At 54.4% G+C, this 24,091-nt stretch overlaps 1 protein-coding gene across 1 annotated transcript in view; it reads right to left on the reverse strand.

Moving 5' to 3' along the window:
- Positions 1-24,091, reverse strand: part of SH3BP1 (SH3 domain binding protein 1) — a 186,868-nt gene that overhangs the window by 61,873 nt on the left and 100,904 nt on the right. The gene's annotated exons all lie outside the window — the stretch shown is intronic.

Below are 24,091 nucleotides of genomic sequence, written 5' to 3' on the forward strand. Positions count from 1 at the left end.
TGCAAATGCAAAGCACAGGGCACGGGAGGAGATAGACAAGGCCAGATATTTATTACACAGTGTGATAGGGGAAGCCCACGGGGTAGTGGGAACAAAGGAGGGGGCTCCTCCCCCAAACTGGGGTGGGGTGGGTGGGAGTGTTGTCAGGGGAGGGGTCGTGTCAGGGGAGGTTTCAAGAGAAAGTGATACTGTATTTGGCTGAAAGTCGGATTTCTCCACGTAGAGCTGGTGCGAAAAGATATTCAGGGAGAAAAAGTAAGATGAAGGCCGAGGCGGGCGGATCACGAGGTCAGGAGATCGAAACCAACCTGGCTAACACAGTGAAACCCCGTCTCTACTAAAAAAAAAAAAAAATTAGCCGGGCGTGCCTGTGTTTCTAGCTACTTAGAAGGCTGAGGCAGGAGAATCGCTTGAACCCGGGAGGTGAAAGTTGCAGTGAGCCGAGATTGCGTCACTGCACTCAGACTGGGCGACAGAGCAAGACTCCGTCCCCACCCCCGGCCCCCCAAAAAGTAGAATAAGTCCAGGGAATTGGAAGTATTTCAATACGGCTCCCAGATATCTGCAAATAGATATCTATTTGCAGGAGATATCTTGGAATTAGGCTGGGGCAAGATCACCTAGGTCCCATGTTTTGCTGCCTTTTTTTTTTTTCCACTGTGAGCAACGTTGGAGGTGTCGTTAGTTTTACGGATGGTAGCAAAGTCAGGCTTTTGTTTTAGAAAGGTCCAGCAGTGGGAAGAAGATAGCAGTGGGGGCCAGACCAGAATCGAGGAGGACAGTACGAACAGACTTCCTAAGCTCGGCGCCTTTTCTCCTGTATCTCCCTCCATCAAAGACTTCCTTCACCTTGTGTCGTCACGACCTGGCGGCTCCTGGTCCCCGACTCACCTGGGTCCATCACACTCTGTCGCCCCCTCCTGGCCGGCTGGGAAACCGGCCCGTGGCGACGTCTCCAGCGGTCCTGTGCCTGGGAGGGTTAAAGCTCGACTAAGACTAGGGAATCTGGCGAATCCGGTTCTGCCTTGGCGACTGACCTCGATTCACCTTGCAGAAACGCAGTAACCTCATCCAGGAGATGAGGGGGTTGTGCTGGGTCAGTTTTTCCCCTAAACTCAACCATTCAGCAACTGGGATGCTTTTCTAAATTCTCTCCAGCAGGCCATTGAGATTATACAGGGAAGTGATACGTATGTTTATTGCATTCCTCGATAAAAGCTGTAACGTAGTGTATACTTATAGCTTTTTGTGTCCTTTATTGCTGAAATGAATTTTATATGTATATATATTTGTTTTATTTTGTTTTTGAGACGGAGTTTCACTCTGTCTCCCAGGCTGGAGTGCAGTGATGCGATCTCGGCTCACCACAACCTCTGCCTCCCGGGTTCAAGTGATTTTCCTCCCTTACTCTCCCAAGTAGCTGGGATTACAGGTGCCTGCCACCATGCCCAGCTAATTTTTTCGTATTTTTGGTAGAGACGGGGTTTCACCATGTTGGCCAAGCTGGTCTCGAACTCTGGACCTCAGGTAATCCACCCGCCTCAGCCTCCCGAAGTTCTAAGTTTTACAGGCATAAACCACTGCGCCCAGCCTATTATATTTATTTTTGGGACAGAGTCTTACTCTGTCGCCCAGGCTAGAGTGCAGTGGCATGATCTCAGTTCACTGCGACCTCTGCTTCCTGGGTTCAAGCGATTCTCCTGCCTCAGCCTCCTGAGTAGCTGAGATTACAGGCATGCGCCATCATGCCCGGCTAATTTTTGTATTTTTAGTAGAGACAGGGTTTCGCCGTGTTGGCCAGGCGGGTCTCGAACCCCTGACCTCAGGTGATCCGCCTGCCTCGACCACCCAAAGTGTTAGGATTAAAGGCGTAAGCCATCACGTCCAGCCTGAAATGAATTATTACTGAAATAAAACACACTGCATTTACTGCATTCATTTAGGGACACATCTATGCTGTCAGGAGTCACTTTTTTTTTTTTTTTTTTTTTGAGGCGGAGTCTTCACTCTGTCGCCCAGGCTGGAGTGCAGTGGCACGATCTCGGCTCACTGCAAGCTCCGCCTCCCAGGTTTGCGCCATTCTCCTGCCTCAGCCTCCCGAGTAGCTGGGACTACAGGCACCCGCCACCGCGCCCGGCGAATTTTTTGTATTTTAGTAGAGACAGGGTTTCACCATGTTAGCCAGGATGGTCTCGATCTGCTGACCTTGTGATCCGCCCGCCTCGGCCTCCCAAAGTGCAGGGATTACAGGCGTGAGCCACCGCGCCCGGCCAGGAGTCACTTTTAAAGACAACATAGATTTGATTTAGGTGCGAATTCTGACTTCACTGTTTCTGGATGATCTTGAACAAGTGTGTCTGCAAAATTAATCCCCTGCCACATACTCCCTACCACATTTTCTGCTGAACTTTTCTCGTGAACGCTTATTTCCACTACATCATTTCTTTGTTGTGTTTTGTGTCTCTCTCTCCTACCAGAATGTAAGCTCCACAAGGGCAAGGGATTTTATTTAGTTACTTCACTAAAAATATATCCCCGAGTCCTAAAACAGTAACTCTTACACAATAGGTATTCAATAAATATGCATCAAATAAATGAATGAATATGCCCAACATTGCACAGTGAGTATGGGGTTTGAGAGGTGAGCCAGGCTGTGCTTGTAACAAAGGCTCTAGGGTGTCCCTCTGAGTTCTGGGGAGCAGAGCGTGGTAAGGTAGGCTCAGGAGCTGTGTCTATGTGTGAAGGGCCTGGCCCAAACTGGGAATCAGGGTAGGAGGTACAGTAGGAGGAAACTAAGGATGTTGAACGGAAGGAGGACCAACACAGGAAACTTGGAGGAACTGCAGGGATTTGGCCTGTGGCAGCCGTTTCCACCCATTCCCCACCATGAGCAAATGTGTTGCTCTGAGAGACTTGAGGAACCCCTGAGAAGGGCAGGTAAAGCTCAGCTATAATCCCCTGAGCCATGCTGACTTCTAAGGATTTAACACCTCAGCTCCTTCCTAGGAGAACCCCTCCAACACTGGAAACATTGATGAGGGAGGGCTGGGGCGAGGGAATAGGAGCTGGGGAGGTGGGCATCCTTGCAAACATGGAGGAGAGATATGGGGGAGGACATGCAATTCTTTCTTGGAAGGGGATTGTAGAAGGTTCAGGAAACAGACTGAGGCATGGCCCCAACTTCAGCCCCTGTGACTCCAGTCAGATCCTACATGACCCTTCTGGGCATGAGAACTTCAGGGGAGGGGGGCACAGAGGACCATGGTTGTCATTATTGCCTTTGATGTTCACACAGACCTCAGAGTTAAGTTCTATTCTTCCTGTTTTACAGATGAGAAATCTGAGACTCTGAGCAAGGATGTGGTTGGCCAAGGCCCCCACGTGTCTCCATCACAAGAGCCCACATTAGAACAAGTCCCTGCCGTCAAAGGATGGAAAGCACAGAAGCAGGCTGGGCGGGGTGGCTCAAGCCTATAATCCCAGCATTTTGGTAGGCCAAGATGGGTAGATCACTTGAGGTCAGGAGTTCAAGACCAGCCTGTTCATGTTCTGGTCAGCACGGTGAAACCCCGTCTCTACTAAAAATACAAAAATTAGTTGGGTGGGTGTGGTGGTACGTGCCTGTAATCCCAGCTACTCGGGAAGCTGAGGCACAAGAATTGCTTGAACCTGGGAGGTTGCAGTGAGCTGAGATCGCGCCACTGCACTCCAGCCTGGGCGACAGAGTAAGAGTCCATCTCAAAAAAAAAGGGCTAGTAGCTCACGCCTGTAATCTCAGCACTTTGGGAGGCAGAGGCAAGCGGATCATCATGAGGTCAGTAGATCCTGGCAAACATGATGAAACCCTACCCTGTCTCTACTGAAAATACAAAAAATTAGCCGGGCGTGGTGGCACGTGCCTGTAGTCCCAGCTACTCGAGAGGCTGAGGCAGGAGAATTGCTTGAACCTGGGAGGCAGAGGTTGCAGTGAACTGAGATTGTGCCATTGTACTCCAGCCTGGGCAACAGAGTGAGACTCTGTCTCAAAAAAAAAAAAAAAAAAAAAAATTAGCGAGGCATGATGGCGCCTGCCAGTAGCCCCAGCTACTAGGGAGGCTGAGGTGGGAGGATGGATTAAGTCCAGGAGGTTGAGGCTACAGTGAGCCATGATTATGCCACTGTACTTAAGCCTGGGCAACAGAGTGAGATTTCAAAAAAAAAAAAAAAAATCTGCTGCAAGGGAAAGCTGGGCCATTTCAGGGTGGGAGTGAAGGGACTGTGGCCACTAACGAAATGGATTTGTTCACTGGGCTTTTTCATGTCCTGGGAAGATTGAGGGGCAGTTGGGAATCTCCCATGTGACAGTTCATTTCACTACCTTTGATCTGATTCCAAATCAAGATAATTTGCTACCATTTATTGACTCATCCACTATGTGCCATGGCTTTTTCATCTGTATCATACCAGTACTTTTCTTTTTTTTTTTTTCTTTTTTCTTTTATTGAGACAGAGTCTCGCTCTGTTGCCCAGGCTGGAGTGTAGTGGTGCGATCTCGGCTCACTGCAACTACCAACTTCAAGGTTCAAGCGATTCTCTCGCCTCAGCCTCCCAAGTAGCTGGGATTATTGGCACTTGCCACCCGGGTAAAAATTAGCCCGGCTAATTTTTGTATTTTTAGTAGAGACGGTGTTTCACCATGTTGGCCAGGCTGCTCTCAAACTCCTGACCTCAGGTGATCCGCCTGCCTCGGCCTCCCAAAGTGCTGGGATTAATGGCATGAGCCTCTGCGCCCAGCCGTATCATACTAGTACTTTAAGGTAGGTATTAGTCTTCCCAAATTACAGAGGAGGAAACTAGAGGGCCAGTATGGTTACAAAAACTCTTGCCTGAAGCCATAAATGGGGAGCTGGGGCCAAGTTCTGCTTGACTTCCAAGGTACTGCAGGCTGTACTGTGCTGGTTTCCTCTAGGTGACCACCATGTCAAAACCCCTTGGAGAGGCTGGGCACAGGCACAGGGGGCTCATGACTGTAATACAAACACTTTGGGAGACCAAGGCAGGAGGATCACTTGAGCTCAGGAGTTTGAGACCAGTCTGGGCAACCAGAAAAAAAAAAAAAAAAAAAAAAATTAGCTCAGCACTGAGTGTGGTGGTATGCACCTATAGTCCCAGCTACTCCATATGGCGGGAGGATCCCTTGAGCCCAGGAGGTCAAGGCTGTAGTTAGCCAGCCCGGGAATGTCCGCCCAAAGTTAGAGAACCTAACCTCTGCTCAGTCCATCTCATGCTCCCCAAGCCAACTGTTCCTGCCTGCTCTGGCTCCCCAAGGACCTTAGATCTGAGATGAGCTTATGTAGACTCACCTCAAGGTCTGATTACATGGTGTGGACCATCTCTGCTGCAGAGTAGGACTCTGGTCCCAAGCCTCCTCTGCCCCAGCTCTTCATAATATCAGCCTTTCCCTACTCTAGGTACTCAGGTGTACCAGACAGGGTCATGTTTGCCAGTGACTGAATTGTGTACCAACCAGTTGGGGGACAGAAAGAGCTGGGGAATGAAGAGTCTGGGCAACTCCCTTTTCCCCACCCCGCCCCACACCTTTTCATTGAGTAGGAAGATGTAAATTACAGGGGTGTGGACACTGAGGCTGATACTATGCCCTTACCCCACTGGCCAGAAGGAAACTAGAGACAGCGGATTTCACCAATGGGAAGGCAATATGCAGATACTGCCCCGTGTTAGTTGTCTGACGGACAGTTGCTACTTTTCATTCTTGTGATCTAGCACTTGGAGTTTACAGCATGACTTTGAGGTCGAGGTTACACAAGAAAGCAATTAATGATTCAGCGCCCACCTTGTGCCAAGCCCTGTGGCAGGAGAGGGGAGGAAGTTGGGGGGAGTAAGAGAGGCAAGGCCCTGCCCTGGTAGAATTTACATTCAAGTAAATTACTCAGTCCATAAATGAACAGTATACTTTCAGATTGGATGGTGCCACAAAGACAGTCAGCCAAGAAGCTGTAGGCTGGCGGGGCTGTCCGAAGTGCTGTGTGGGTTTATTTAAAGTGCTGCAGAGGAGGCCGAGAGACCAGTTATCTGACAGGTGGCTGAATGAGGGTGAGACAGAAGGGGAAGTGAATGGAGAATGAGGAGGAATTTCCTCCCCAAAGGTGGGTCAGGGTAGATGGTGTTTGCTAAATCAATTTTTTTTTTGAGATGGAGTCTCACTCTGTGGCTCAGGCTGGAGTGCAGTGGCTTGATCTCAGCTCACCGCAACCTCCATCTCCCGGGTTCAAGCAATTCTCCTGTCTCAGCCTGCCCAAGTAGCTGGGATTACAGGCACAAGCCACCGTGCCTGGCTAATTTATTTATTTATTTATTTATTTTTTAGATGGAATCTCGCTCTGTCACCCAGGCTGGAGTGCAGTGGTGCAATCTCGGCTCACTGCAACCTCCGCCTCCTGGGATCAAGTGATTCTTCTGCCTCAGCCTCCCGAGTTGGTGGGACTACAGGCACCTGCCACCAACACCTGGCTGATTTTTGTACTTTTAGTAGAGACGGGGTTTCACCATGTTGCCCAGGCTGGTCTCGAACTCCTGACCTCAAGTGATCTGCAGGCCTCGGCCTCCCAAAGTGATGGGATTACAGGCGTGAGCCACTGCGCCCAGCCTGCTAACTAAAATCTTTAGAACCGGGGAGCATGACAACGTTGGAGGGGAGGAAGTGCGGGGCAGGAGAGTGCAGAGCTGTGTGACTGGGTAAGTCGCTTCACCTCTCCAGCCTCTGTTGCTGGAAGTTAGAAATAACATGTACATGGCCGAGCTGAGATCCGGCCACTGCACTCCAGCCTGGGCGACAGAGCGAGACTCTATCTCAAAAAAAAAAAAAAAAAAAAAAAAAAAAAAAAAAAGAAAAAAGAAATCTTTGAGATCATCTGTCTAGTCCAGAGCTTTTCGATCTTTTTTTGGCAGATATCCAATTTAAGAAATACATTTTGTCGGGCACGGTGGCTCACGCCTGTAATCCCAGCACTTTGGGAGGCCGAGGCAGATCCTGGCTAACACAGTGAAACCCTGTCTCTATTAAAAATACAAAAAAATTAGCCGGGCGTGGTGGCGGGCGCCTGTAGTCCCAGCTACTCAGGAGGCTGAGGCAGGAGAATGGTGTGAACCCGGAAGACAGAGGTTGCAGTGAGCTGAGACGGCACCACTGCCCTCCAGCCATGGTGACAGAGCAAGACTCCGTCTCAAAAAAAAAAAAAGAAATACATTTTACATCAGGATGGGGTGAATTCAGGTTTTGTGGAGCCTGAAATTTGTAAAAAAATTGGGGAACTTCTAAGAAAAAATGATATAAAATGACTGATGCAAAATTATATAAGTATGTATGTATGTATGTATTTATTTATTTAAGACGAAGTTTCGTTGTTGTTGCCCAGGCTGGAGCGCAATAGCACGACCTTGGCTCACCGCACTCTCCGCCTCCCAGGTTCAAGGGATTCTCCTGCCTCAGCCTCCCGAGTAGCTGGGATTACAGGCATGCGCCACCACGCCCAGTTAATTTTGTATTTTTTTTTTTTTTTTTTTGAGACGGAGTCTCGCTCTGTCGCCCAGGCTGGAGTGCAGTGGCCTGATCTCAGCTCACTGCAAGCTCCGCCTCCCGGGTTCACGCCATTCTCCTGCCTCAGCCTCCCGAGTAGCTGGGACTACAGGCACCCGCCACCTCGCCCGGCTAGTTTTTTGTAGTTTTAGTAGAGACGGGGTTTCACTGTGTTCACCAGGATGGTCTCGATCTCCTGACCTCGTGATCCACCCGTCTCGGCCTCCCAAAGTGCTGGGATTACAGGCTTGAGCCACCGCGCCTGGCCAATTTTGTATTTTTAATAGAGACGGATTTCTCCATGTTGGTCAGGCTGGTCTCGAACTCCCGATCTCAGGTGATTCACCTGCCTTGGCCTCCCAAAGTGCTGGGATTACAGGCGTGAGCCACTGCGCCCTGCTTATATATTTATTTAGAGTGAGAAACAAATTAAAAACTTTAAAATGTTGGCAAATACCATAATTATTAAATCAGAACAATAAGATATTTTTACTTTAAGCACCTGATATGCCACTGTAATACATTTTTTTTCCTACAATTTTGGGCCACATGCTTGTTATGTAGCAATGATTTTATTTTATTTTATTTTCTATTATTTATTTATTTATTTATTTTTTGAGACGGAGTCTTGCTCTGTCCACTAGACTGGAGTGCAGTGGTGCGATTTCGTCTCAGAGCAACCTCCACCTCCCAGGGTCAAGCAATTCTCCTGCCTCAGCCTCCCAAGTAGCTGGGACTACAGGCACGTACCACCATGCCTGGCTAATATTTTGTATTTTTAATAGAGATGGGGTTTCACGGTGTTAGCCAGGAAGGTCCCGATCTCCTGACCTTGTGATCCACCTGCCTTGGCCTCCCAAAGTGCTGGGATTATAGGAGTGAGCCACCACGCCCAGCCCATTTATAATTTAATGCATCTGATAAATTTGAAGAATTTTCTACAAACTTCTGCTTCCCTACAATGCAGACCTTGTTTCTCCTCCCAGGACTATATTCTTCCTATGTCGGGCGTCTAGGATGTATTCCGTGGTCACAGAGCGATCCCTGTCCCTGCACCTTTAGGTCAGGATACCAGGTGTGTCAGGGGGGTACCAGGAGTATTTCTGGAAGCCATTCCTACACTAGGGTCACTAGCAATCACGTAACTATTCATAGAAGTGACTGTGAACCTTATAACTATAACCCAGTGATTTCAATTTTTTTTTTTTTTTTTTGAGGCGGAGTCTTGTTCTGTTGCCCAGGCTAGAGTGCGGTGGCGTGATCTCAGCTCACTGCAACCTCTGCCTTCTGGGTTCCAGTGATTCTCCTTCCTCAGCCTCTCGAATAGTTGGGATTACAGGTGCCCATCATTACACCTGGCTAATTTTTTTTTTTTGGTATTTTTAGTACAGATGGGGTTTTACTATATGTTGGGCTGGCTGGCTGGTCTTGAACTCCTGACCTCAAGTGAGCCACCCACCTCAGCCTCCCAAGGTGCTGGGATTACAGGTGTGAGCCACCACGCCTGACCAATTTCAAATTAAGTGTATGCCCAACTCAACCTCCCATTAGTGGGTTCTCAAAAATGCTTATGGCCACCTCAGTATCCCCTTCACCAGGGAGAGTGTGACAGAGAGCAAGTCAGTGTAAAGAGATAGCAGTGGCCGTGATTGTGACTTAAAACTCTTACTTTTGGGCTGGGCGTGGTGGTTCATGCCTGTAATTCCAGCACTTTGGGAAGCCGAGGCGAGCGGACCAACATGGTGAAACCCTGTCTCTATTAAAAATACAAAAATTAGCTGGGTGTGGTGGTGCACACCAGTAGTCCCAGTTACTCGGGAGGCTGAGGCAGGAGAATTGCTTGAACCTGGGAGGCGGAGGTTGCAGTGAGTGAGATCATGTCATTGCACTCCAGCCTGGGCAACAAGAGTGAAACTCCGTCTCGAAAACAAACAAACAAAAAAACAAACGAAAAATCCTCTTACTTTGGCAAATTGTTGAACATATGAATACATTGCTAGGGCCTCTCCGAAGATAAGGGAGGGGCCCTGGAATTCAAGGTCTATTAGTGTCATGGAAAATCCATCTCTGACTAGGCTGGATGCCATGGCTCATGCCTGTAATCCCAGCACTTTGGGAGGCCGAGGTGGTCAGATCACCTGAGGTCAGGAGTTCAAGACCAGCCTGACCAACATGGAGAAACAGCATCTCTACTAAAAATACAAAATTAGCTGGGCATGGTGGCGTGTGCTTGTAGTCCCAGCTACTCAGGAGGCTGAGGCAAGAGAATCAATTGAACTCCGGAGGCAGAGGTTGCAGTGAGCCGAGATTGCGCCCCTGCACTTCAGCGCAGGCAACGAGAGTGAAACTCCGTCTCAAAAAGAGAAAAAACAAAAACAAAAAATCCATCTCTGACTCAGACCTAAACACACACACGCGCGCACACACACATAATCAAGTTTCACACAGCAATGCTAACCCTGCGTGCCAGGCATACTGACTGGCATTTTCTGTTCTATTCTCTTTGGCAGCCTGCAGATAGAAGGTGCTTGTCCAAGTCTAATTTGAGTCCAGAGTGGATTAGTGGCTTGCTGAAAGTCACAGAACCAGTAGCCCCAGAGCTGTGTCACCTGCCTCCCAGCCTGTGGGCCTTTTCTCTGCCCACATGAAACACCTTTTCCCTTTGGGCTGCCTTTTGCCGTGGGTCTCTTTTCTGTTTTTTTTTTTTTTTTTTTTTTGAGACGGAGTCTTGCTCTGTCGCCCAGGCTGGAGTGCAGTGCCGGATCTCAGCTCGCTGCAAGCTCCGCCTCCCGGGTTTACGCCATTCTCCTGCCTCAGCCTCCCAAGTAGCTGGGACTACAGGCGCCCGCCACCTCGCCCGGCTAGTTTTTTGTATTTTTTTAGTAGAGACGGGGTTTCACCGTGTTAGCCAGGATGGTCTCGATCTCCTGACCTCGTGATCCGCCCGTCTCGGCCTCCCAAAGTGCTGGGATTACAGGCTTGAGCCACCGCGCCCGGCCGTGGGTCTCTTTTTCTGCTGGTAGGGGGCTGGATTGGGTCAGGGGCCATTTCCACTTGCTTCTCTGTGTATCCATGGGCCCTGCACACAGACGTTCAGGAGATGGTGGTTGAATGAATGGAATGAATGCAAACAAACACTTGGTCTTTATCCAGTTCGCATGCATCACTTTTTCACTGACCTCCAGACCCGAACCCACAATTCACCTTCAGGTGACAACTCAAGAACCCCACAGCGCCACTGGGAAGGGTTTGGCAGGTTGTGCACTGCGCATAGCACCTGGCTAAATGTTCAATCAGACATCCAGCTCACCTCCATCTGCCAAACCCCTCATCCTGGGGTGGGGTTATACCTTTTCCTAATTTGCACAAAAGCGCTGATGGGCTACCATCAACCCTGATCCCAGACCTGGGTTCTTACTTCCTGGGCAACTTGGGGCAAATTACCTAACCTCTGTAAGTTTGTTCCTCTGTAAAATGGAGATTGTAATACCTACTTCAGGGGTTGGCATGTGGTTAAAGTGATAGCGTATGCACAAAGTCAGCGCTCAGTTATGCCCCAGAAATCATGACGCGCTTGCACAAAGGGCAACGTTCACAGATGATCAAGCAGCTTTGCTCGTAAAAGTCAAAGACTAGAAACAACCTAAATGTTCACCAGTAGGCGACTGGCTGAAAATTTCAACGGTGGAATACATCCCAGCCTTTAGAAAGAGAAAAGTGTTTCACTGACATGGAACAATTTCCAAGACACGTTAAGGGAATAAAACCAAAGTACAGAACAGCCAGTATGGGCCAGGCATAGTGGCTCATGCCTATAATCCTAGCACTTTGGGAGGCCAAGGCAGGAGGATCGCTTAAGCCCAGGAGTTCAAGACCAGCCTGGGCAACATGGCGAGACCATGTCTCCACACAAAATATAAAAATTAGCCGGATGTGGTGGTGCACACCTCTAGTCCCAGCTACTTGGGGGACTGAGGCAGGAGGATCACTTGAGCCTAAGGGGTTGAAGCTGCAGGGAGCCATGTTTGAGTCACTGCTCTCCAGCCTGAGTGACAGAGTGAGATCCTGTTGGAAAAAATAAAAAATAAATAAATAAATAAAAAGGGCCAGGCACGCTGGATCAAGCCTGTAATCCCAGCACTTTGGGAGGCCAAAGTGGGTGGATCACGAGGTCGGGAGATTGAGACCATCCTGACCAACATGGTGAAACCCCGTCTCTACCAAAAATACGAAAAAATTAGCCAGGCATGGTGGTGGACGCCTGTAATCCCAGCTACTCTTAGGAGTCTGAAGCAGGAGAATCGCTTGAACTCAGGAGGCAGAGATTGCAGTGAGCCAAAATCTCACCATTTTATTACAGCCTGGGCGACAGAGGGAGACTGTCTCAAAAAAAAAAAAAAAAAAAAATCCAGCAGGTGGCTCACACCAGTAATCCCAACACTTTGGGAGGCCGGGGTGGGCTGATCACAAGGTCAGGAGATCGAGACCGTCCTGGCTAATATAGTGAAACCCCATCTCTACCAAAAATACAAAAAAATTAGCTGGGGGCGTGGTGGGGGGGCGCCTGTAATCCCAGCTACTCGGGAGGCTGAGGCAGGAGAATCGTTTGAATCCGGGAGGCGGAGGTTGCAGTGAGCCGAGATCGCGCCACTGCACTCCAACCTGGGCGACACAGCAAGACTCCATCTCGAAAAAATAAAATAATAATAATAAAAAAAGATGCAGCCAGTGTCTGGCATATTTTCACCTGTGTGGCACATAGAATATCCCTGGAAAGAAGCATGAGAAAGATATTGGCTGTGGGGACTGAGAAAAGAGGGAGATTTGCTTTTCCCTGTAAAGCCCTTTTGAGCTGTGTAAAGTGTTTTAATCACATGCTTGTCTTAATTTGTCATTTTTTTTAAGCAGAGGTTTATCAATTGACAAGCTGTTTCTCTTCCTAATTTAGATTGTTCTCTTAGTGGCCAGCAGGGGGAGGCAAATGCTTTCTCTCTTCAAACATCGAAACCACCCCCCGTTGACAACCATCTAAAAAAGTGGTGGCTGTAACTCCCCCTGAGACAGGAGAATGGCTTGAACTGGCAGGCGGAAGTTGCAGTGAGCTGAGATTGCACCACTGCACTCCAGGCCGAACAACAGAGCAAGACTCCCGTCTCAGGGAGTGGGCGGGGGGTGGGGAGTAGTGGCTGTACTTGTGGCAGGGACTCACCTTAAAAGTTGGAACCTTAGGCCAGGCGCGGTGGCTCACGCCTGTAATCCCAGCACTTTGGGAGACCGATGGGGGAGGATCAAGAGCTCAGGAGTTCAAGATCAGCCTGGCCAACATGATAAAACCCGGTCTCTACTGAAAATACAAAAATTAGCCCGGTGTGGTGGCAGGCCCCTGTAATCCCAGCTACTCAGGAGGCTGAGGCAGGAGAATTGCTTGAATCCTGGAGGTGGAGGTTGCAGTGAGCTGAGATCACTCCACTTCACCCCAGCCTGGGTGACAGAGCAAGACTCTGTCTCAAAAGAAAAAAAAAAGTTGGGGCCTTAAAAGGAAAGGCAGTGAAAATAAGTTGCCATTAAGAACTCCAGGGAAAACATGATTTTAAAAAATAGCTTTATTGACATATAATTCACACACCATACAATTGGCCCATTTAAAGTGTGAAAAATTTTTAGTATATTGCATTATAAAGGCTGGGCAAGGTGGCTCATGCCTGTAATCCCAGCATTTTGGGAGGCCAAGGCAGGTGGATCACTTGAACTCAGGAGTTTGAGAACACTCTGAGCAACGTGGTGAAAACCAGTCTCCATAAAAAATAAAAAATCAGCTGGGTGTGGTGGTGGTGGCGTGTGCCTGTGGTCCCAGCTACTTGGGGGACTGATGTGGGAGGATGGCTTGAGCCCCGGAGGGTGAAGCCTCAGTGAGCCATTAAACAGTAACTCCACTATTCTGCCATCCCCTCAGCCCCGGTAACTTCTAATCTACTTTCTGTCTCCATAATTGTCTGTTGTAAAAATTTCATATAAGTAGAATCATACAATATTTGTCCTTTTGTGTTTGGCTTCTTTCTTTGAACATAATGTTTTCAAGTTTCATCCATGCTGTAGCATGTAGCATGTATCAGCACTTCATCCTTTTTGATGGCTAAATAATATTCCATCATCTGCCAGGCACAGTGGCTCACTCTTGTAGTCCCAGCACTTTGGGAGGCTGATGTGGGTGGATCACAAGGTCAGGAGTTCAAGACCAGCCTGGCCAAAATGGTGAAACCCCGTTTCTACTAAAAATACAAATATTAGCTGGGCGTGGTGGCAGATGCCTGTAATCTCAGCTACTCGAGTGGCTGAGGAAGAGAATTGCTTGAATCTGGGAGGCAGAAGTGGCAGTGAGCCAAGATCATGCCATTGCACTCTAGCCTGGAAGACAGAGCAAGACTCCATCTCAAAAAAAAAAAAAAAAAAAAAAAAAATTCCACTGTCTATATATACCATATTTTGTTTATCCATTCTTTTTTTTTTTTTTTTTTTTTTTTTTAGACAAGGTCTTGGTCTGTTGCCCAGGCTAGGGTGCGATGGTGCAATCGTAGCTCACTACAGTCTCGGCCTCTTTTTTTTTTTAGATGGAATCTCGCTCTGTCGCCCAGGCTGGGGTGCAGTGGCATGATCTCGGCTCACTGCAAGCTCTGCCTCCCAGGTTCACGCCACTCTCCTGACTCAGCCTCCTGAGTAGCTGGGACTACAGGCGCCCGCCACCACGCCTGGCTAATTTTTTGTATTTTTAGTAGAGACGGGGTTTCACCGTGTTAGCCAGGATGGTCTCAATCTCCTGACCTCGTGATCCGTCCACCTCGGCCTCCCAAAGTGCTGGGATTACAGGCGTGAGCCACTGGGCCCGGCCCAGCCTTGGCCTCTTAAGCTTAAATGATTCTCCCACCTCAGCCTCCCAAGTAGCTGGAACTACAGGTGTGTACCACCATACCTGGCTAATTAAAAAAATTTTTTCTTTTTTTTGTAGAGATGAAGTCTCACTATGTTGCCCAGGCTGGTCTTGAACTCCTGGCCTCAATCAGTCCTCCTGCCTCAGCCTCCCAAAGTGTTGGGATTACAGGCATGAGCTACCATGCCCAGCTCCTTTCATCTGTTGGTAGATGCTTGGGTTTTTCCACCTTTGGTCTGGTGAATAATGTTGCTATGAACATTGGTTTACAAATATTAGTTTGAGTTCCTGCTTTTGATTCTTTTGGGTATGTACATACTTGGGAGTGGAATTGCTAGATCATAGGGTAATTCTATGTTTAGCTTTTTGAGGAACTGCCAAACTATTTATCATAGCAGCTGCAACATTTTACATTCCCACTAGCAACATATTATACAAGAATTGAATTTCTCGGCCGGGCGCGGTGGCTCAAGCCTGTAATCCCAGCACTTTGGGAGGCCGAGACGGGCGGATCACGAGGTCAGGAGATCGAGACCATCCTGGCTGACACGGTGAAACCCCGTCTCTACTAAAAAAAATACAAAAAAACTAGCCAGGCGAGGTGGCGGGCGCCTGTAGTCCCAGCTACTCGGGAGGCTGAGGCAGGAGAATGGCGTGAACCCGGGAGGCGGAGCTTGCAGTGAGCCAAGATCACGCCACTGCACTCTAGCCTGGGCGGCAGAGCGAGACTCTGTCTCAAAAAAAAAAAAAAAAAAAAAAAAGAATTGAATTTCTTTTTTTTTTTTTTTTTTTTTTTTTTTTTTGAGGAGTCTTGCTCTGTTTCCCAGGCTGGATGGAGTGCAGTGCTGAGATCTTGGCTCACTGCAACCTCTACCTCCTGTGTTCAAACGATTCTTGTGCCTCAGCCTCCTGAGTAGCTGAGATTACAGGCATGAGCCACCATGCCCGGCTAATTTTTGTATTTTTAGTAGAGACGGGATTTCACCATGTTGGCAGGGCTGATCTTGAACTCCTAACCTCAGGTAATCCGCCCCCCTCGGCCTCCCAAAGTGCTGGGATTAGAGGTATGAGCCACCCCGCCTGGCCAAGAATTGAAACCTTAATTTATAAAACCAAACAAGTGTCAGTTGCTTGCTAGGAAATGGACAGACTGCTGAAGCAGGGAAACACTTAGGTTTACTGGTCTATTACAAAGAATGTTATAAAACACACAGATGAAGAGATGCATAGGGCAGATTATGGGGAAGGGACACAGAGCTTCCCCTCCCACCTGGGGGCACCATCCTTTAGGACCACCAAGTGTTCAGCTCTCTCAGAAGATGCCCAAACGCGATCCCCCTGTGCCTTTTATGGGGACTTAATTGTGCCTGTATGATTGACCTCTGCATAGAACTGTGAATGGGGCCGGGTGCGGTTGGCTCAAGCCTGTAATCCCATCACTTTGGGAGGCCGAGACGGGCGGATCATGAGGTCAGGAGATCGAGACCATCCTGGCTAACACGGTGAAACCCCGTTTCTACTTAAAAAACAAAAAAACAAAAAAAACACAACTAGCCGGGCAAGGTGGCGGGCGCCTGTAGTCCCAGCTACTCGGGAGGCTGAGGCAGGAGAATGGCGTAAACCCGGGAGGCGGAGCTTGCAGTGAGCTGAGATCCGGCCACTGCACTACAGCCTGGGCCACAGAGCGAGACTCCGTCTCAAAAAAAAAAAAAAAAAAAAAGAACTGTGAATGGGCAAAAAGGATCTGATCTAATATTACCAGACGAAGTGTGAAACCCCCACAAGGCCTGTTTGTTCAGATGATTCTTGGCCTGTCTGTGCAGCATTTCTTACTTCAACAAATGGGGCAGGACCCCTTCTGAAAAGAGGGCCTTATGACCCGTAATCAGAAAAGGTAGATCAGAGAATTTCTTTTTTTTTTTTTTGAGACGGAGTCTCGCTCTGTCGCCCAGGCTGGAGTGCAGTGGCCGGATCTTAGCTCACTGCAAGCTCCGCCTCCTGCGTTTACGCCATTCTCCTGCCTCAGCCTCCCGAGTAGCTGGGACTACAGGCGCCTGCCACCTCGCCCGGCTAGGTTTTTGTATTTTTTAGTAGAGACGGGGTTTTACCATGTTAGCCAGGGTGGTCTCGATCTCCTGAACTCGTGATCCGCCCGTCTCGGCCTCCCAAAGTGCTGGGATTACAGGCTTGAGCCACCGCGCCCGGCCGATCAGAGAATTTCTTTAAGGAAGAATTTCTGTTTTTAAAGTTTTTGTTTTTCTTTTGAGGTGAAGTCTCACTCTTGTCACCCAGGTTGGAGTGCAATGGCGTGATCTCAGCTCACTGCAACCTCCACCTCCCAGGTTCAAGTGATTCTCTTGCCTCAGCATCCTAAGCTGGGGGGGGAGGGAGTGGGGCGGCTGCTGGGGGCCGGATCGCGGGGGCCGGGGCGGGGCGGCTGCTGGGGGCCGGATCGGGCGTCGACGCTCACCCCCCGGAGATAGGGCCCCCAGCCGCCGGGGGGCAGGCAGGAGCGGCTGCTGGGGGCCGGATCGCGGGGGGTGGCTCACCCCCCGGCGATGGGTCCCCCAGCCGCGGGGGCGCGGGCCGGGGCGGCTGCTGGGGTCCGGATCGGGGGTCGTGGCCCTCCCCCCCGCGCTTTGTCCCGCAGCCGCCGGGGGGCGGGGCGTAGCGGCTACTTGGAGCCGGATCCCGGGGGTTGCCTCACTCCCTGGCGATGTGGCTCCCGATAGCCCTGGGCCAGAGTGATTGGCTGTTAGTCCCCACGACGCTGGGGGTGCGTCACCGATATCACAGAGTTTGTGTTCACCTTCTGCCATTTGGGGATTAACACCATCTTCTCCTCTTCTGGGTATGAGGAAGAGTATCACACGGGGTTGTACAGTCTCTGCGATGCTGGGAGTAATATCAAACTCTCGGCCTTCGAATATTAAGAAGAATGTCACAGGGTGAATGTACACTCTGCCGTATTGGAAGTAATATCAGCCTGTGCCCTCCATGGATATTAGGAACAATATCCCAGGCTGTGTGTACGCTTCCTGCTGTACGGAGTGTAATATCACCCTCTCCCTTCCAGGATATTAATAACAATATCACAGGGCCGGTGAACACAGCCTGCGAATCATTATCATCCTCTCCCCCTCCGGATAGTAGGAACAATATCACAGAAGAGCTGTACCCTCCTTGCGATATTGGAAGTCATATAATAGGCTTCTTCCGGGAATATTAGAAGCAATATTACTGGGTGGCTGTCCAGTCATGGCGATGTTGGGACTCATGTCGTACTCTACCCCTCGGGATGTTAGGATCAGGGTCACCGGGTGTGGGTACAGCTAGTGCGATATTAAAACTAAAATAATGCTCTCCGTCCCAGGATATTAGGAACATCACAGGTAGGTGTACCCTGCCTGTGGTATTAGGAGTAATAATATGATTATTAAACATTAATGATCGATTTTAGTAATTATCAATCTTACTAATAATTAATAGGATACCATCATTAATTATGGGTAATCGTTTCAAACACATGAGTATGCAGGCTAAAAATTAATGATTAATACTAATGTCATTTAACAATCTTATTAGTCCCTAATACTAAGTATTATTTTATTACCAGCATCACTGTGTATGGATATAAGTAAAATTAATTTCTGATATCATTATTTGATTATTAATAGTGATATTAATATTAATTAATATTACAAATCGTTCACATTTTAAACCACTATTAATTTTTACTATCTTCATTGTGATCATTAATTTCGATTATTAATTTTTATTATATTTATTAATATTAATAATTAATAGATTCGTTCCTGATATCCACCGGAAAGAGGATGATATTACCTTAAATATCACAAAAGGTGTACACGACCGCATTGATATTGATTCGAATATCCACTTGGGAGAGGAGGATAGGACGCGCAATATCGCATGGAGGAGAAACACTCCTGGTCTACTCTTCTTAATATTCGGGGGGAAGAGAATGATAAGATTCCCAATACAGACTGTTGTACACCCTCTGAGGGTGTACACACTAGGGGTGTACACCCGTATGTGAAAGGGTTCAAAATTTTCAGAAGGGGAGATAACATTACTCGGAATGTCGGAAACAGGCTGTGAGTGCACCATGGCCCCCAGCCGCCGGGGGGCGTTCCGGGGCGGCTGCTGGGGGCCGGACCATGGGGCCCCCAGCCGCCGGGGGGCGTTCCGGGGCGGCTGCTGGGGGCCGGATCGCGGGGGGGGGGTGGGGCCAGCCGCCGGGGGGCCCCCGGCGATGGGGCCACCCCCCCCCAGCCGCCGGGGGGCGTTCCGGGGCGGCTGCTGGGGGCCGGATCGCGGGGGGGGGGGGGATGGGCCCCCAGCCGCCCCCGGGGCGGCTGCTGGGGGCCGGATGGGGCCACCCCCCCCATGGGGCCCCCAGCCGCCGGGGGGCGTTCCGGGGCGGCTGCTGGGGGCCGGATCGCGGGGGGTGGGCCACCCCCCGGCGATGGGGCCCCCAGCCGCCGGGGGGCGTTCCGGGGCGGCTGCTGGGGGCCGGATCGCGGGGGGTGGGCCGCCCCCCGGCGATGGGGCCCCCAGCCGCCGGGGGGCGTTCCCGGCTGCTGGGGGCCGGATCGCGGGGGGTGGGCCACCCCCCGGCGATGGGGCCCCCAGCCGCCGGGGCGGGGTGGGCCACCCCCCGGCGGGGGCCCCCAGCGTTCGGGGGGCGTTCCGGGGCGGCTGCTGGGGGCCGGATCGCGGGGGGTGGGCCACCCCCCGGCGATGGGGCCCCCAGCCGCCGGGGGGTTCCGGGGGGCGGCTGCTGGGGGCCCCGCGGGGGGTGGGCCACCCCCCGGCGATGGGGCCCCCAGCCGCCGGGGGGCGTTCCGGGGCGGCTGCTGGGGGCCGGATCGCGGGGGGTGGGCCACCCCCCGGCGATGGGGGCCCCCCAGCCGCCGGGGGGCGTTCCGGGGCGGCTGGGGGCCGGATCGCGGGGGGTGGGCCACCCCCCGGCGATGGGGCCCCCAGCCGCCGGGGGGCGTTTGCTGGGGGCCGGGGCGGCTGCTGGGGCCGGATCGCGGGGGGTGGGCCACCCCCCGGCGATGGGGCCCCCAGCCCGGGGCGGGGGGCGTTCCGGGGCGGCTGCTGGGGGCCGGATCGCGGGGGGGGGGTGGGGCCACCCCCCGGCGATGGGGGGCCCCCAGCCGCCGGGGGGCGTTCCGGGGCTGGGGGGCTGGGGGCCACCCCCCGGATCAGCCGCGGGGGGCGTTCCGGGGGGCTGTGGGGGCCGGGGGGGGTGGGCCACCCCCCGGCGATGGGGCCCCCAGCCGCCGGGGGGCGTTCCGGGGCGGCTGCTGGGGGCCGGATCGCGGGGGGTGGGCCACCCCCCGGCGATGGGGCCCCCAGCCGCCGGGGGGCGTTCCGGGGGGGGGGGGGGGGCTGGGGGGGCCGGATCGCGGGGGGTGGGCCACCCCCCGGCGATGGGGCTGGGGGCCGGATCGCGGGGGGTGGGCCACCCCCCCGATGGGGCCCCCAGCCGCCGGGGGGCGTTCCGGGGCGGCTGCTGGGGCCGGATCGCGGGGGGTGGGCCACCCCCCGGCGATGGGGCCCCCAGCCGCCGGGGGGCGTTCCGGGGCGGCTGCTGGGGGCCGGATCGCGGGGGGTGGGCCACCCCCCGGCGATGGGGCCCCCAGCCGCCGGGGGGCGTTTCCGGGGGGTGGGGGCGGGGGGGCGGGGCGGCTGCTGGGGTCCGGATCGCGGGGGGTGGGCCACCCCCCGGCGATGGGGGGCGTTCCGGGGCGGATCGCGGGGGGGCGGGGGGTGGGCCATCGCCCCCCGGCGATGGGGCCCCCAGCCGCGGGGGGCGTTCCGGGGGGCTGCTGGGGTCCGGATCGCGGGGGGGGGCGGCTGCTGGGGCCCCCAGCCGCCGGGGGGGGGATGGGCCCCCGGATCGCGGGGGGTGGGCCACCCCCCGGCGATGGGGCCCCCAGCCGCCGGGGGGCGTTCCGGGGCGGCTGCTGGGGTCCGGATCGCGGGGGGTGGGCCGCCCCCCGGCGATGGGGCCCCCAGCCGCCGGGGGGCGTTCCGGGGGCTGCTGGGGGCCGGATCGCGGGGGGTGGGCCACCCCCCGGCGATGGGGCCCCCAGCCGCCGGGGGGCGTTCCGGGGCCGCGGCGGGGGGCGATGGGGTTCGCGGGGGGTGGGCCACCCCCCGGCGATGGGGCCCCCAGCCGCCGGGGGGCGTTCCGGGGCGGCTGCTGGGGTCCGGATCGCGGGGGGTGGGCCACCCCCCCCCGGCGATCGCGGGGGGGGGGCCACCCCCCGGCCCCAGCCGCCGGGGGGCGTTCCGGGGCGGGCTGCTGGGGTCCGGATCGCGGGGGGTGGGCCACCCCCCGGCGATGGGGCCCCCAGCCGCCGGGGGGCGTTCCGGGGCGGCTGCTGGGGTCCGGATCGGCGGTGGTGGGCCACCCCCCGGCGATGGGGGGGCTGGGTCCGGATCGCGGGGGGTGGGCCACCCCCCGGCGATGGGGCCCCCAGCCGCCGGGGGGCGTTCCGGGGCGGCTGCTGGGTCCGGATCGCGGGGGGTGGGCCACCCCCCGGCGATGGGGCCCCCAGCCGCCGGGGGGGCGTTCCGGGGCGGCTGCTGGGGTCCGGATCGGGTGGGCCACCCCCCGGCGGGGGGGTGGGCCACCCCCCGGCGATGGGGCCCCCAGCCGCCGGGGGGGCTGGGGTTCCGGGGGGGTGGGGGCGATGGGCCCCCAGCCGCCGGGGGGCGTCCGGGGGCGGCTGCTGGGGTCCGGATCGCGGGGGGTGGGCCGCCCCCCGGCGATGGGGCCCCCAGCCGCCGGGGGGCGTTCCGGGGCGGCTGCTGGGGGGATCGCGGGGGGTCCGGATCGCCGGGGGGGGGTGGGCCACCCCCCGGCGATGGGGCCCCCAGCCGCCGGGGGGCGTTCCGGGGCGGCTGCTGGGGTCCGGATCGCGGGGGGGGGCCACCCCCCGGCGATGGGGCCCCCAGCCGCCGGGGGGCGTTCCGGGGCGGCTGCTGGGGTCCGGATCGGGGGTGGTGGGCCACCCCCCGGCGATGGGGCCCCCAGCCGCCGGGGGGCCTGGGGTCCGGATCGCGGGGGGTGGGCCACCCCCCCCCCCGGGGGGTGGGCGATGGGGCCCCCAGCCGCCGGGGGGCGTTCCGGGGGGCGTGCTGGGGTCCGGATCGCGGGGGGCGGGCCACCCCCCGGCGATGGGGGCCGCCGGGGGGCGTTCCGGGGCGGCTGCTGGGGTCCGGATCGCGGGGGGTGGGCCACCCCCCGGCGATGGGGCCCCCAGCCGCCGGGGGGCGTTCCGGGGCGGCTGCTGGGGTCCGGATCGCGGGGGGTGGGCCACCCCCCGGCGATGGGGCCCCCAGCCGCCGGGGGGCGTTCCGGGGCGGCTGCTGGGGTCCGGATCGGGGGGGGTGGGCCACCCCCCGGCGATGGGGCCCCCAGCCGCCGGGGGGCGTTCCGGGGGGCTGCGTCCGGATCGCGGGGGGGGGGGCGATGGGGCCCCCAGCCGCGGGGGGGTTCCGGGGCGGCTGCTGGGGTCCGGATCGGGGGGGGGGGTGGGGCCACCCCCCGGCGATGGGGCGATGGGGCCCCCAGCCGCCCGTTCCGGGGGGCGTTCCGGGGGGGGGGGGCTGCGATGGGGCCCCCAGCCGCCGGGGGGGTTCCGGGGCGGCTGCTGGGGTCCGGATCGGCGGGGGGTGGCCACCCCCCGGCGATGGGGCCCCCAGGCCGGGGGGCGTTCCGGGGCGGTCCTGCTGGGGGCGGGGGGTGGGGGGCGGGGGGTGGGCCACCCCCCGGCGATGGGGGGCCGCCGGGGCGTTCCGGGGCGGGCTGGGGTCCGGATCGCGGGGGGGTGGGCCACCCCCCGGCGATGGGGCCCCCGGCCGGGGGGCGTTCCGGGGCGCTGCTGCTGGGGGGGTCCGGATCGGCCGGGGGTGGGGTCCGGGCCACCCCCCGGCGATGGGGCCCCCAGCCGCCGGGGGGCGTTCCGGGTCGGCTGCTGGGGTTCGGATCGGCGGTGGTGGGCCACCCCCCGGCGTTGCGTTCCCCAGCCGGGATGGCGCGGGCCGATGCAACTGCTGGGGTCCGGTTCGGGGGTGGTGGACCATCCCCCGCGATGGGTCCCCAAGCCGCCGGGGGCGGGTTACGGCGGCTGCTGGAGGCCGGATCGGGCGTCGTGGCTCTCCCTGTGGCGATGGGTCCCCCAGCCACCGGGTGGCGGACTGGGGCGGCTGCTGGGGTTCGGATCCCAGGGGTTGACTCACTCCCTGGCGATGTGGCTCCCAATAGCCGAGGGCCATGGTGTTTGGCTCTTAGTCCCCAAGACGCTGAGGGTGCGTCACCGATATCGCAGAGTTTGTGTTCACCTTCTGCCATTTGGGGATTAACACCATCTTCTCCTCTTCCGGATGTTAGGAAGAGTATCACACGGGGTTGTACAGTCTCTGCCATACTGGGAGTAATATCAAACTCTCGGCCTTCGAATATTTAGAAGAATGTCACAGGGTGAATGTACACTCTGCCGTATTGGAAGTAATAATAGCCTGTGCCCTCCTTGGATATTAGGAACAATATCCCAGGCTGTGTGTACGCTTCCTGCTGTACGGAGTGTAATATCACCCTCTCCCTTCCAGGATATTAATAACAATATCACAGGGCCGGTGAACACAGCCTGCGAATCATTATTATCATCCTCTCCCCCTCCGGATAGTAGGAACAATATCACAGAAGAGCTGTACCCTCCTTGCGATATTGGAAGTCATATAATAGGCTTCTTCTGGGAATATTAGGAGTAATATTACTGGGTGGCTGTCCAGTCATGGCGATGTTGGGAGTCATGTTGTACTCTACTCCCCGGGATATTAGGATCAGGGTCACGGGGTGTGTGTACAGCTAGTGCGATATTAAAACTAAAATAATGCTCTCCGTCCCAGGATATTAGGAACATCACAGGTAGGTGTACCCTGCCTGTGGTATTAGGAGTAATAATATGATTATTAAACATTAATGATCGATTTTAATAATTATCAATCTTACTAATAATTAATAGGATACCATCATTAATTACGGATAATCATTTCAAACACATGAGTATGCAGGCTAAAAATTAATGATTAATATTAATGTCATTTAACAATCTTATTAGTCCCTAATACTAAGTATTAGTTTGTTACCAGCATCACTGTGTATGGATATAAGTAAAATTAATTTCTGATATCATTATTTGATTATTAATAGTGATATTATTATTAATTAATATTACAAATCGTTCACATTTTAAACCACTATGAATGTTTACTATCTTCATTGTGATCATTAATTTCTATTATTATTATTATTAATTTTTATTATATTTATTAATATTAATAATTAATAGATTCGTTCCTGATATCCACTGGAAGGAGGATGATATTACCTTAAATATCACAAAAGGTGTACACGCCCCCATTGATATTGCTGCGAATATCCACTTGGCAGAGGAGGATAGGACACCCAACATCACATGTAGGAGAAACATTCTTGGGCTACCGTTCTTAATATTCGGGGGGAAGAGGATGATATGATTCCCAAT

Source organism: Macaca thibetana, chromosome 10 (genome assembly GCF_024542745.1).
Source record: "Macaca thibetana thibetana isolate TM-01 chromosome 10, ASM2454274v1, whole genome shotgun sequence".
In the NCBI taxonomy this organism is placed as follows: domain Eukaryota; kingdom Metazoa; phylum Chordata; class Mammalia; order Primates; family Cercopithecidae; genus Macaca; species Macaca thibetana.